Genomic DNA, 12,114 nt, shown 5'->3' with positions numbered 1-12,114 from the left:
AAGCCTGAGAGTAACGTCTCTGTTTCTATGGTGATAATTTTGTAGTACAGCAATTACATTAGATCAGGATAATTGAAATGAATAGGCTGAATTGCATTATGAGAGTAGTAGCTGTTTCACGGATATTAAATCTAGCCTTGCGTTAAGGGCATTTCTTGTCATACGCTTGTAAATTCTTATTAATAATATATACATATTAAATTAAATTATGCAAAATCACTTTTTAAATTCCAACTTTGTTATTAAACATTCCCAAATGCCTATTCAAGAGCTCCAGCATGTTGATGCCACACCCATTGTACAATACAACTCGTGCTGCACTTGAGAGATTCAATTGAATTTAATTAAATTGAATATATCTCAAATTAATTTGCAATGCAGATCTTGAGGGATAGCAGCACTGCTCTAGGGTGAGGAAAGGACTAAGAGTGAACATTTGAGGTTAAAACGATGGAATGTTGCTAGGCAACATATAATTTGGCGCCGTTATCTTGCATGCATGTCATTACTTAGAATGATGGCTCTACATTCTAATTATGTTTAATTGGTGCATGTGGACGCAGAGTCATGTGAGGCCAAAAGTGCATGTTTTATGTATAGGGTCGTGGAGGATATCAGCCACAGACTGTACAATAAAACTATTGCATGGAGGACAGCAGAAAAATATCTTCCCCCTATATATTTTATCTACTGACCTAAATGCACACTTTGTACAGTTGTTAGCACTTTTTATGCATAACCAAATAGACAAACAAACAAATAAATAAAATAAAGCCACATTTTCACCAAATGCTTACTGCCATTTTTATCATGTGACCATTGTGTATGTATTTGCGTCTCAGTGTAACCACAAATTATATGTGTAGTTGTTATTGTGCAATATATATTATAGTTATGGTGACCAGTGCTATTATTGTTGACTAAAAATAATAACTGAAATTGAAATGTAATTAAAATAAAGCTGCAATAAAATATAAATATTAAATGAAAACCTTATTAATATTACAAATTTGGCTTTCAAACTAATTTAATTTACTTTAGTACTTAAAAAAAAAGTCAAAAACTGAAATTAAATCTGTGTGTAAATGAAGAAGAAAAAAAACTAATAAAATGACAAAAGGACATAATAAAATTACTTTAAATACTGAAAATATAAATAAAGGCCAATTAAAAATATTAATAAATGGCATATAAATAATGCTGAAATAAACATACTAAAAAATGGTGGTACTACAATATGTTCACAGCAATTAAAATTTAATATATAATAATTAAATTATTCCAACTTGAAACTAGGTTAAAAAATGTTAAGAAAAAATGAGTTGACTGATTTCATTAAAATATATTTAAGATAATTAAAATAAATTTTCATAACCGCACTGGATTTTACCACTGAAAGTACATTTTAAGGGTAAGATGAGGTAGAAATCCTTGATGTAATGAATGCAATTTAGTTTTGACAATGTGAACATCTACAAATCAAAATATTCAAATTCAGACATACTCAACATGTGCTAATATTGTTGTACTTAACTCCAGCCAGTGCAACTTGGACAACTGTGTAATTGGAGATTACAGAAAAAATATAGTATACTGTGTCTAAAAGCACTCAAGAAGGCACATTCCCTTTCTTGCTTCCCATCACAAATGTGGTTTTAAAGCAAAAACAGGAACCTATTTCTCAGAAATTAATCCCTTTGCATGACTTGCTTTTGGGCAATTTTCTGCTCAAGATCAAAATGCATTGCTTTCACATTGCATCCATGCGCATTCAAATGGTTGTGGTAATCCATTGACCACCTGTTCACCCTCTCCACAGCACTGAGGCCACGGCTGCTTAAAACTTACTGAACTATGGAGTAAAGGTCAACCCCCACTGAAACCTCGCCTACCACCTGACCCAATGAATTCCACATCCTCCTAGAGTCAAAGTGTGGGAGTAAGTCCTTGAACAGACTGCAGACTTCCACACCAGATACAAAGATGCAGAATCTCGATTGAATATGCCTCAAAGTATACTTTGAGAATCTCCCTAAACCAGATCAATGAAATTTGGATGTTCTGAAATGGATCAATGGTGATTGCTCAGAACCTTCTGCTCTTTGTAATTGCAAAGTGAGAAGAGACAGGCCCTACGCCACCAGGCCGCCTATGTTCCAGACTGTTATTCGGTGGTCATTGTTATTTGGATGTGCTGACAGGTTTGCACTCCCCCACCCTTTCATTCCACAGTCCAGATTGTGTTGCTTTGACCAAACAGATGCGCCTGTGCAGCAGTTAATTATTTTTTTTTTTTTCAGAACAATGCTTTCAACCCTTTCTCGGCTAACCGAGACTCACAAATCTTAGCTTTCTTTTAAATGCAAGTTGTGAATCGGAACACACAACAGTAAATTTTCACATGAATTGGAGTTTGTGCTAAACCCTGTGAGACCAGCAAGTCTGTTCTGGTGTTGCTGAGTAGAGTTTTGTTTTATAGGCGATATTGTGGAGAACAAGTGGGACCAGCAAGACCAAGATTGGATCCATCTTTGGGCTCTGATGAACGTATAAGCTTTAATAACTTGGTGCTCTTTTTTGGGATATGCAAAGGTAGGATATCAACAACCCAAACACAGAGGGATTATTTCGAGCTAGAACAACTCTCATGGGGCTGAGTAAACACCTGCAAGAGATACAGAAAAAATATTTAACCAGAGTTTGCTGTCTGTTTTGATTCTCCTACAGTTTACAATGGGAAAACATAGATCCCCGCACATAAATCATATATGTAAGGTTTGTCAGACTGAACATGCTACATTCCTGTTATACCCACAAATCAGAATTCTGTCCGAGGAAATCATGGAATGTGTAAAACATGAAAACAACCTGTATACACTAATACAAAAATGATTCAGGACGCTGGTGCTAATCCTCAAAATACAGAACAGTAGGCCTATCAGAGTCCTTTGGAATATCCACAGAAATTTGCCTCAGAATTTTGTTAATTTCCTTTGGCTTTTTGTTAATTGAACTGAGAATATTTGCTCGTACCTATTGGCTTTGGTTAAAAATGAGCATGCAGGTCCAATGCCAAATTTGACTCTTTGCCTAAAGCTGTAATGATCTGGAAGGGAAGTCTGGATTTGCACTGAGAAGCTGGAACCACATTGGCAGTACCTTGTTTACTAGTGAGAGACAATATTCAAGACACCTCTTGTGCTTTTTCACCATTCTCTGGCTTGCAAAAGTAGGCAGAGACTTGGCACCCAAAGCAGGGACAGCGGCACGTATTAATTACCACTGAAGATGATATTTGCTCATCTCACCTGGCATTCCAGGGGATAAATGAACCAGAAGTGGACCGGACCTCTGATAAATCAACACTCAGTCTGTACAGAATTATTGCTTGTATCTGTGATGTACCTGGAGAGGCTGACTAGATTAGATCGACATATGGTACATGCTATCATGTGAAATGAATTTAATAAAACAAGTAGCGTAAGCACCTGTTTTAGGGTCTGATCTGTCACGAGCACCACTTGGTTAAAATTCCCACCATTCCTTGAGGGAAAGTTCCTTGGTTTTATGTGTTTTCATTCTGGTACACAGTAAGCACTGACGATTTCTTTCTGAAACAACGTAACGGAATATTCTAATGATCCCAGTTTCAAAATCCAGAGGGTTAAATACCCAAGTGTTCTGATTCAAACAACTCATTCGACAGACGTGTTAACAGAAGAAGGTGCTAAGCCACTGATGCATGTGGATGCAACTTTTAATGTCAGTAGGACAGACGGTCATATGAATCTGAATGGAAAAATAACTCTTACTCGACAGTAAACCAATGTAAACCCCCCATACACACCTCACTTAATGATGTCTGCTATTCTCAACTATTTGTTCCATTATTCTTACTTCTTAGAACTTCTGTACTGGAAACAAGGGAACACTTGTCAGCAGCTAGTCCTCCTATTGCTCCCACAGCAGCATTGTTAAGGTCATATCCCAGGTCTCATTGTCATCTCTTCTGTAAAATAAGTCTTTGAACTTCCACCATTAAGTAAATTCGAGCCCTTCAGTAGTGATGACACGCTCTCATTATCGAGGCTTCAGTGTGTAGCGCCAGATGCACTGACCCTTGGGGGTATTCGGTGACAAGGTTGTAGAGATGATGTATATCTCACTGTGTGATCTGCTCTCATTTTCCCGCCTTATTACAGACTAGAGTCGCTCAACTTTGTAAAGAATTTCTTGCACAAAGTAGGACTGTGAACACTATAACCAAAACATTCTCAGGGGAGTATATTATTTTCTTATGAATCATCTATGTTCACTTACCCTTTCATTTGTTCTCACCTGCACTGTAATCCCAAACAGTTGTACTAGCTCATAACTAATAAGTTCATAACAGTCAAATGTCGTTATGCAGTTGACCAAACTATAAAGTTTTGAGCTCTGTTGAGATTTGTGCCACTATAATTGAATAGGGCTCAGTATTTTAGAGCTAATTTGTGTGGAACGCTCAAAAAGTTTAGGAACCATGTAGTAGCGTCATGACGTTATCGACGTCATGACGTTTTGGTGGGTGGGTCTTATCGCTCCCTCGGGAAAGTTGAGTCAGCCATCTTGAATTTGCCTGATGCGGGTGAAGTTTTGGCCAGTCCATGTGGATGTGGAACACAGTTTATTTAGGTTTAAATTGTTATTATTTGTTTGGAATGCTTACTTTTATTCCCCCTCTTCAAACCACCACCACCTCAGTTATTTTCATTAGTCTTATTGCTATCATTTTCTTAAGCGCTGTCTTATCATCAGCCCTGATTTGATAAGTAACTCTAACGTTTTTTATATATTATATATATATATATATATATATATATATATATATAATATTTACAAACCAAGTAATTGTAATTTTAGAAGTTGTTGAATGTGACAAATGCGTTAACGTTAAATTACCTTAGTTCATTTTACAACAGTGTAACGTTATCAGCGGGTTTCCTGGATGAACTACACTACCCATAATGCATGTTTGCCCGGGATATTGACTGTTGAGGAAGGTCCATGAGTTTTGAATTATCTGGCAGAGTCCGAAAGTATAACATTATCCCTGCTTTCCGCCGTTTTCTTTCGCTTGTTGTTTTCGCTGTTCGTCGTTAATGCATGCGCGTACTTTGAGTATAACATTATATATTTAAATAAATGTCTGCATTACACAGTAAATATTTTACGTTGTCGAGCTGTGTGTGTGATAGTGTGTAACGAACAATTCTAAACAACATAATGTGAGTGTGTTATCATCATAATTACCAGCCCTGTGTTTGTATTTCGTAGGCTCAAGTGTGTGGTTGTGAGATCATCTCGAAATAATTTTAACAGTTCAGGTAAGATGCATTATGAAAGAGTGTTATTAATAATTGGTTTATTTTGTGTTTCCACAGTCATTCTTTTATTTATTTCAATTGATCACTTGAACCCTTTATTAATACTTTGTTAAAAACAACAACATAAATAGCAGATCTATAAGCACACAACCTTTTTTTAATTACCAACTTGCTCTTCTTTTAACATTTTCATTTTTACTATAATTAGCGTACAATGAATGTATTTGATAGATTTTGAAACTTTTATCTGAATATTCACTTTTCTAAATTTCATTTATCATTATGTATTATTTAAAAAATGTTTTTGAACATTAACAAATCATCTTTGTGCTCATGTTTTGTAAAGATATTTGACTACAAAGAGTGCTAGAGAGAGTCTCTGTTTCACTATCAGACAGGTGCCAATAGGTGAGTTTTGTAAATTGTGTACTAATTTAAATTATAAATTATTCACAGTGTTTACATTTTTTTGCAGCAGAACAGATTTAATTACTGATGTGTTGTTGACTGTTTGGCATAATCATTTCCCCCCTCGTTCACAATATTACACACACAAAAAAATGGAATAGTCAAAAGTACAAACCAGGGCTGAAATGGTTTAGACTTTAATTGAAAATATTTAAATTGCAGGCTGAAGTTGGCCCAATGGAGTGGAAGTGCAAGTTGTGCTCTGCAACTGCAAATACCCAGGGACAATTATTTTGGCACTATACTGTACTGCATAGCCAATATTCAAGAGTGTCCCCCCTGCCATGTCTCTATGACTGTTGCATTTGTACTTTTCCATCATTTAAAGCGATGAAAGCTCATCTGTCAAGATCTCATAATGAGTCATGTAGAGTAGATGCAACTGAAGGAGCATGTGTTTTTTTTTTACGTGTCCTTTGTGTAACTTCAAGCACCCCTTTTTTGAGGAAACTCTATTTGGTCATTTGAGAAGTCATTTACGAAGTCATGAGATGGTAGCATGCCCATTCAAGAACTGTAATTACAGAACAAATAGCTACACCGCGTTTAATGCACACAAGAGTAGAAAACATGGTGGTGATTCAGACTTTGGTGAATGTGTTGAATTGGCAGACAGTGATAGTGCCCTAGTTGTAGTTGCAGCAAAAAGTCTTGGGGAACCTGCTGAAAGTCACAGTGCAGGGTCTGAGGACACATTTGATCTCAATGAGGTAAACAGTCAGTGTGACACAGACACTTTAAGAGATCAGTTGAACCATAATTTGGCATCATTATTTTTGAAGATGCAATCTATTCTTCATGTATCTGACATGGCATCTCAGGAAATAGTGAGACAATTGACTCTTTGTACTTCAAAGAGAACACATTCTTGTCTTCAGATGAGTTAAAGATAACACTCATTTTGTACATTGATGATTTGGAAATTGCCAATCCATTTGGAACATCACGCAAAATACACAAAATCTGTTCAGTATACTGGATGCTTGCTGATCTTCCCATAAAATACCGATCAGCTCTGCATGTGATACAGCTTGCAGCTTTATGTAAAGTGGATGACATAAAAAAATTTGGCTATGAAAAAGCACATGGTCCTTTGTTGAGAGACCTCCGTACCCTTGAACAAGATGGGGTATTCATTGAGTCTATTGGTAAGGTACTTCAAGGAACAGTCATGTGTGTGGTGTCTGACAATCTTGCAGCCCATGATTTGGCAGGCTTTTAAAAGTCTTTTGAGCAGAATATTTTTGCAGATTCTGGAGAGCAACACAAGCTAAACTTCAGACTCATGAAGTTACAAGTGGCGAGTTCACTCGTAGGAAAAAAGACAGCCATAATAGTGATGTGCATGCTGTAACGTATTTGGATAGTCAGAGTCAGAATGGTGTTCAGGCAGATTGTGTCCTGAGCCAGTATCTGTAACGACTGGGTGAAGGAGTGGCAGGAAGCAAGTGCGAGATTAATGAGATTTAATGAAGACAATGAGACAATACAAAACTGAGACACAAATAACGCTGGGAGGAATGCACAGTCCAAGATGGTGATGAGGAATGACGAATCCGGAAGGCGGAGGTGAGTTGGCAGCAGACACAGGAAATGCGGGGAAGCAAGCCAAAGGTAAATGGTGTTGCTTGGTGGTGGGTTGTGTCGAGTGGACGGGGTTCCGGGGAGACACGGACATCCAACGCAGAAACACACAAGAAAGCAAGGCATAGGTTACAAACATGAAACAACGCTCTCACGAATACAAGATGCTAGACAAGCCAATATAGAGGGATGAGTAATGACTGACAGCTGTAGCTGATGACAATTAACGGAGACGCCCACAAACTAATCAGTGCTGACACGTAACACAGACTTCACCCACAAAGTGCAAAACCCAGAGATCACGGTTTACCAACCGTGACAGTACCCCCCCCCCCCCCCCAAGAACGCATCCTGGAGTTCCCAGAAGGGCCTACCTGCTGATTGTAATCATCAATAAGGGAGTGATCCAGTATGTCCCTAGCAGTTACCCAACTCCTCTCCTCCGGACCGTAACCTTCCCAGTCCACCAAGTACTGGAATCGTTGTCCCCTCCGTCTCGAGTACAGAATACATACATCCCTTCGTTCAAGTGGTGTCCCAGTATTTGTGTTGACCAGGTGAGTATGTGGACATGTATATGTTGTGTATGTCTATTGGGAGGCCATGTAACCGAAAGACGTGATCTACGACGGTCAACGCTGTCTCCTTGGCTGAGGGTAATTTGGGCAAGGGAATAAAGTGGGCAGCTTTCGAGAACCGGTCCACCACGGTCAAAACTACCGTGTTGCCCTGGGAGGGCGGTAATAAAATCTAGAGCGATGTGGGACCAGGGTCTCGAAGGGACTGGCAGTGGTTGAAGTAACCCATCAGGGGGTCGATTGGAAGTCTTACCAGTGGCACAAACCGAGCAAGCCAAAACAAAATGGAGCGAGCCATAAGTGGTCACCAGAATCGTTGCTTGACCAAAAACTTAGTACGGTTAACTCCTGGATGGCAACCCACATTAGAGCAATGTCCCCACTGGATAACGTTGGACCGTAATCCCTCCGGCACAAATAAGCAATTCGGTGGGCACCCGGGCGGAGGCGTTACCCCTTCTAAGGCTGTCTTGACCTTCGATTCGATCTCCCATGTGAGTGTGGAGACCACTAATGTCTCAGGAAAAATACACTCGGGCGAGTGGACGGGCGTTCGGAACGGTCAAAAATACGTGACAAAGAATCGGGTTTAATATTTTCGGAACCCGGGCGGTACGAGATAGTAAAATCAAAACATCCGAAAAAAAGTGCCCACCGAGCCTGCCTGGAGTTCAACCTTTTGGCAGTGCTAATGTATTCTAAATTCTTGTGGTCTGTCCATACAGTAAAAGGAACCCCCGATCCTTCTAACCAGTGGCGCCACTCCTCCAATGCCATCTTGACTGCCAACAATTCTCGGTTACCAATATCATAATTTCGTTCAGCAGGAGATAAACGATAAGAAAAATACGCGCATGGGTGGACCTTGTCGTCTGAGGGAGAACGTTGAGATAACACCGCTCCTACCCCCACCTCCGACGCATCGACCTCCACCACAAACTGACGTGCTGGGTCAGGGGTGATCAAGATAGGGGCTGAAACAAAGCAGCTCTTCAGTTTGGCAAACACAGCCTCGGCTGTGTCTGACCACCTGAACGTGGTTTTGGCGGAGGTCAAGGCGGTCAGAGGTGCGGCTAGTTGGCTGAAGTTGCGAATAAAACGCTGGTAGAAGTTGGCGAACCCCAGAAACCTCTGCAGGGCCTTACGGGAATCTGGACGTGGCCACTCTACCACAGCCTTAACCTTCTCAGGATCCATGCGTATTCCCTCAGTCGACACGATATACCCCAGAAATGGAACCGACTGTGCATGAAATTCGCATTTCTCCGCCTTTACAAAAAGCCCATTCTCTAGCAACCTCTGAAGCACTCGTCGGATGTGCTGCACATGTTCCTGGAGAGAAGAAGAAAAAAATCAATATGTCGTCCAGGTAGACATATATGAACTGATCAATCATATCTCACAGCACGTCGTTGACGAGTGCCTGGAAGACCGCTGGGGAGTTGGAAAGCCCGAAGGGCATGACCAAGTATTCAAAGTGCCCTCTGGGGGTATTAAAAGTGGTCTTCCATTCATCCCCCTCCCTGATACGGACCAAATGATAAGCATTACGTAAGTCCAGTTTTGTGAAAATCGACGCTCCCTGCAACCTCTCGAAGGCTGAAGACATCAACGGCAAAGGATAAGTATTCTTTGAGGGCGTGAACCGTGATGTGGTGCGGAATGTGTTGTCTGTGTGCCAGTGTACTGTCCATGAAATTACCTTCTGCTCCTGAGTCCAGTAGTGCGTCTGTGCTGACCATCTTAGTCTTACCAGAAGGAGCGTAGATGATGATGAGGTCTTCTCGGCGGAGATCCCACCCGATAGTAGCCTCATACGTACTACCTGGCTTGGCCTTTTAGCAGACAGGTGTAAGCGTGATGTCCAGTTCCCCTGCAGTAGAGGCACAGGCCCAGGCACCTCCGCCTCTCCTTCTCCTCCCGGGAAAGCCGAGCTCACCCTACCTGCATGGGCTCGTGATCGTAGGAGGGACTGGCTGCGTCCCGCCGCTGAACCGCACTTCAGTCTGTGTCCTGGATGTGGAACTGGGTAAGCTCCGCCTCTCCATCCTCGTCAGACGTGCGTCGACCCGCAAAGCCAGTTCTATAAGCCCATTCAGTGAAGTAGGGAGATCCAGGGCGTAGATCTCCTTCTGGACGCGGTCAGCCAGCCCATGCAGGAACATGTCCCACTGCGCCTCCTCGTTCCAATGACACTCCACCGCCAGGGTTCGGAATTCGATGGAATAGTCCGAGACAGATCTCTCCTTGGCAAAGGTTCTGGGTTGGAGGGAAAAGTGCATGTCACAGCGGGTCAAGAAAGCTCTACAAAAGTTGGGCTCATCCGAGTAAGACACCGGAATTGGGAGACGTGGTTCCGGCTGGGAGGGGGCTTCTGATGGTGCTGGAGGAACAGGCGGTGTGAGCGGCGTAGTGGGAACTTGTAGTAGCTGGAATTGTTGGGTGAGCTCGGACACCTGCATCACCAAAGCTTGAACAGCGCGACCAGTGTCGTTAAGACTCCGCTCCTGGGAATCCATCCTCCGAACACTGGCGATGAGAAAATCTTCAAGGGTGGATGGTTGATTACTTGCTGCCTCCATTGTTGGTCAGATCGTTCTGTCACGGTGAAATGGAGGACAGGAGGCAAATGCAAGTAAATGATGTTTATTGAAGGAAGGTTATCGTGAGTGGATGTTGGAGAGTGACGCAGGGACCTCGACGGCAGTACAGACGGGTGACTGGGTTGGTGAGTGCGTTGGTGGTGATGGTGATAGATCCGTGGATGATGGTGATAATCCAGAAGGGACCGAACAGGAAACAGAGCATGAGCAGGAACGCTGGAGGATGAACAGACATGAACCACGAGGACCTCAAACAACGATCTGACAAACAAGAAATGAAAGACAGGGCATTAACTAGGCTGTTGGAATGAGCTACAGCTGCCGCTGATCAACACCCACATGAAACAATCAACATGACGTAACATGAACCCAGCAGGAGACGGTGAATTCATGAACCGTGACACTATGAGGATCTGGACTTTGATGGTGATCTTTGTCTTCTCATGGACATCCAGGAGTTACCAGAGAAAGGCACATTGAGAGTCGTCAGGCCTGAAGGTGACACCTCATCTACTGCATCTTCTGACACAGACATACTCCCATGTGTATCTGCGTTATAGCGCCAGAAGAGTTGGCCTGATCACTTTGTTGTTCCTCGTTTTGATTATGAACTGGAGCATATACTAGAGAAGCAAATCGTGTTTATGAAGAATCAGGAAAATTGCTTAAGTCAAAGAGGTCACAGAAGAGTGAAATCCTTAAAAAAATGGCAGAAATGATCTACAGTTTTAAACCATACCCACATGAAAAGGAATTGGCAATTGCAGCTAAAGCTTTGATTACAGCTCATCCATGTCTCAGAATGACAGCTGGTGAAGACGGGGAGTTGGGATGGAAACGTCACATAGGGTACAAGGTTGCGTCTTACCATAACAATTTGGCCAAAGTTGGGGTTGCAGAAGTAGCCATCAACACAGCTGAGGTGAACTACATCATCAACCTACCAAAGGATCAAACCCCAGCAACTCTGGAAACAATGAGAGAAGAAATCATACACGAAGTCGAAAAGACTGAGAGAAACCAATTAGTCATAGGGAAGCTCATGAACACAACCTATGCCCTTCGTCGCCAAGAAATCGTTGGAGCTCTTGTAGCTCCATGGGTGAGAGACGTCGTGGATAGATGACCAGCCCTACTTATGGAGTCACACAAGTGTCAACAAAAGGCCAAAAATTTTCAAATCAAATTTATCTGGAATAATGTGGACATAGTTTAAATTGTTCATACTTTTGGTTTCTTATGTTCCCAATTGATGGGTTGTACTGAAAAATTGCTGAATTGTACGCCATCTTTGCAGTAATACATTGGTTTCCTTGTTAGCAACCATTAAATGGCCTTTGCTTTTGAAGTTCAGCAATCACAAATGTGAAATCGCAGTCATTTTTAACTACAGTATTAGTCTATGTTGGATCCAGTTGTCATTCTTAAATATGTTACTGTACACTGCAACATTTTTCTTTAGGAAAAGCCCACCCGAGCCTTGGCCTGGAGTACATGCTATTAGCTTAGCCGTGT

General features: G+C 41.5%; 1 long non-coding RNA gene across 1 annotated transcript; it reads left to right on the top strand.

The window, feature by feature from the left end:
* Positions 1–5,310: 5,310 nt before the first annotated feature.
* LOC132131124 (uncharacterized) lies at positions 5,311–11,748 on the top strand. Its single transcript, XR_009428848.1, has 3 exons — positions 5,311–5,366; positions 5,713–5,783; positions 11,517–11,748. It is a non-coding gene; the product is annotated as an uncharacterized LOC132131124 (long non-coding RNA).
* Positions 11,749–12,114: the final 366 nt, after the last annotated feature.

This window comes from Carassius carassius, chromosome 48 (genome assembly GCF_963082965.1).
Source record: "Carassius carassius chromosome 48, fCarCar2.1, whole genome shotgun sequence".
Classification (NCBI taxonomy): Eukaryota; Metazoa; Chordata; class Actinopteri; order Cypriniformes; family Cyprinidae; genus Carassius; species Carassius carassius.
Note: the sequence above shows the minus strand (reverse complement) of the source record. Positions and strands in the feature narration are given on the sequence as shown.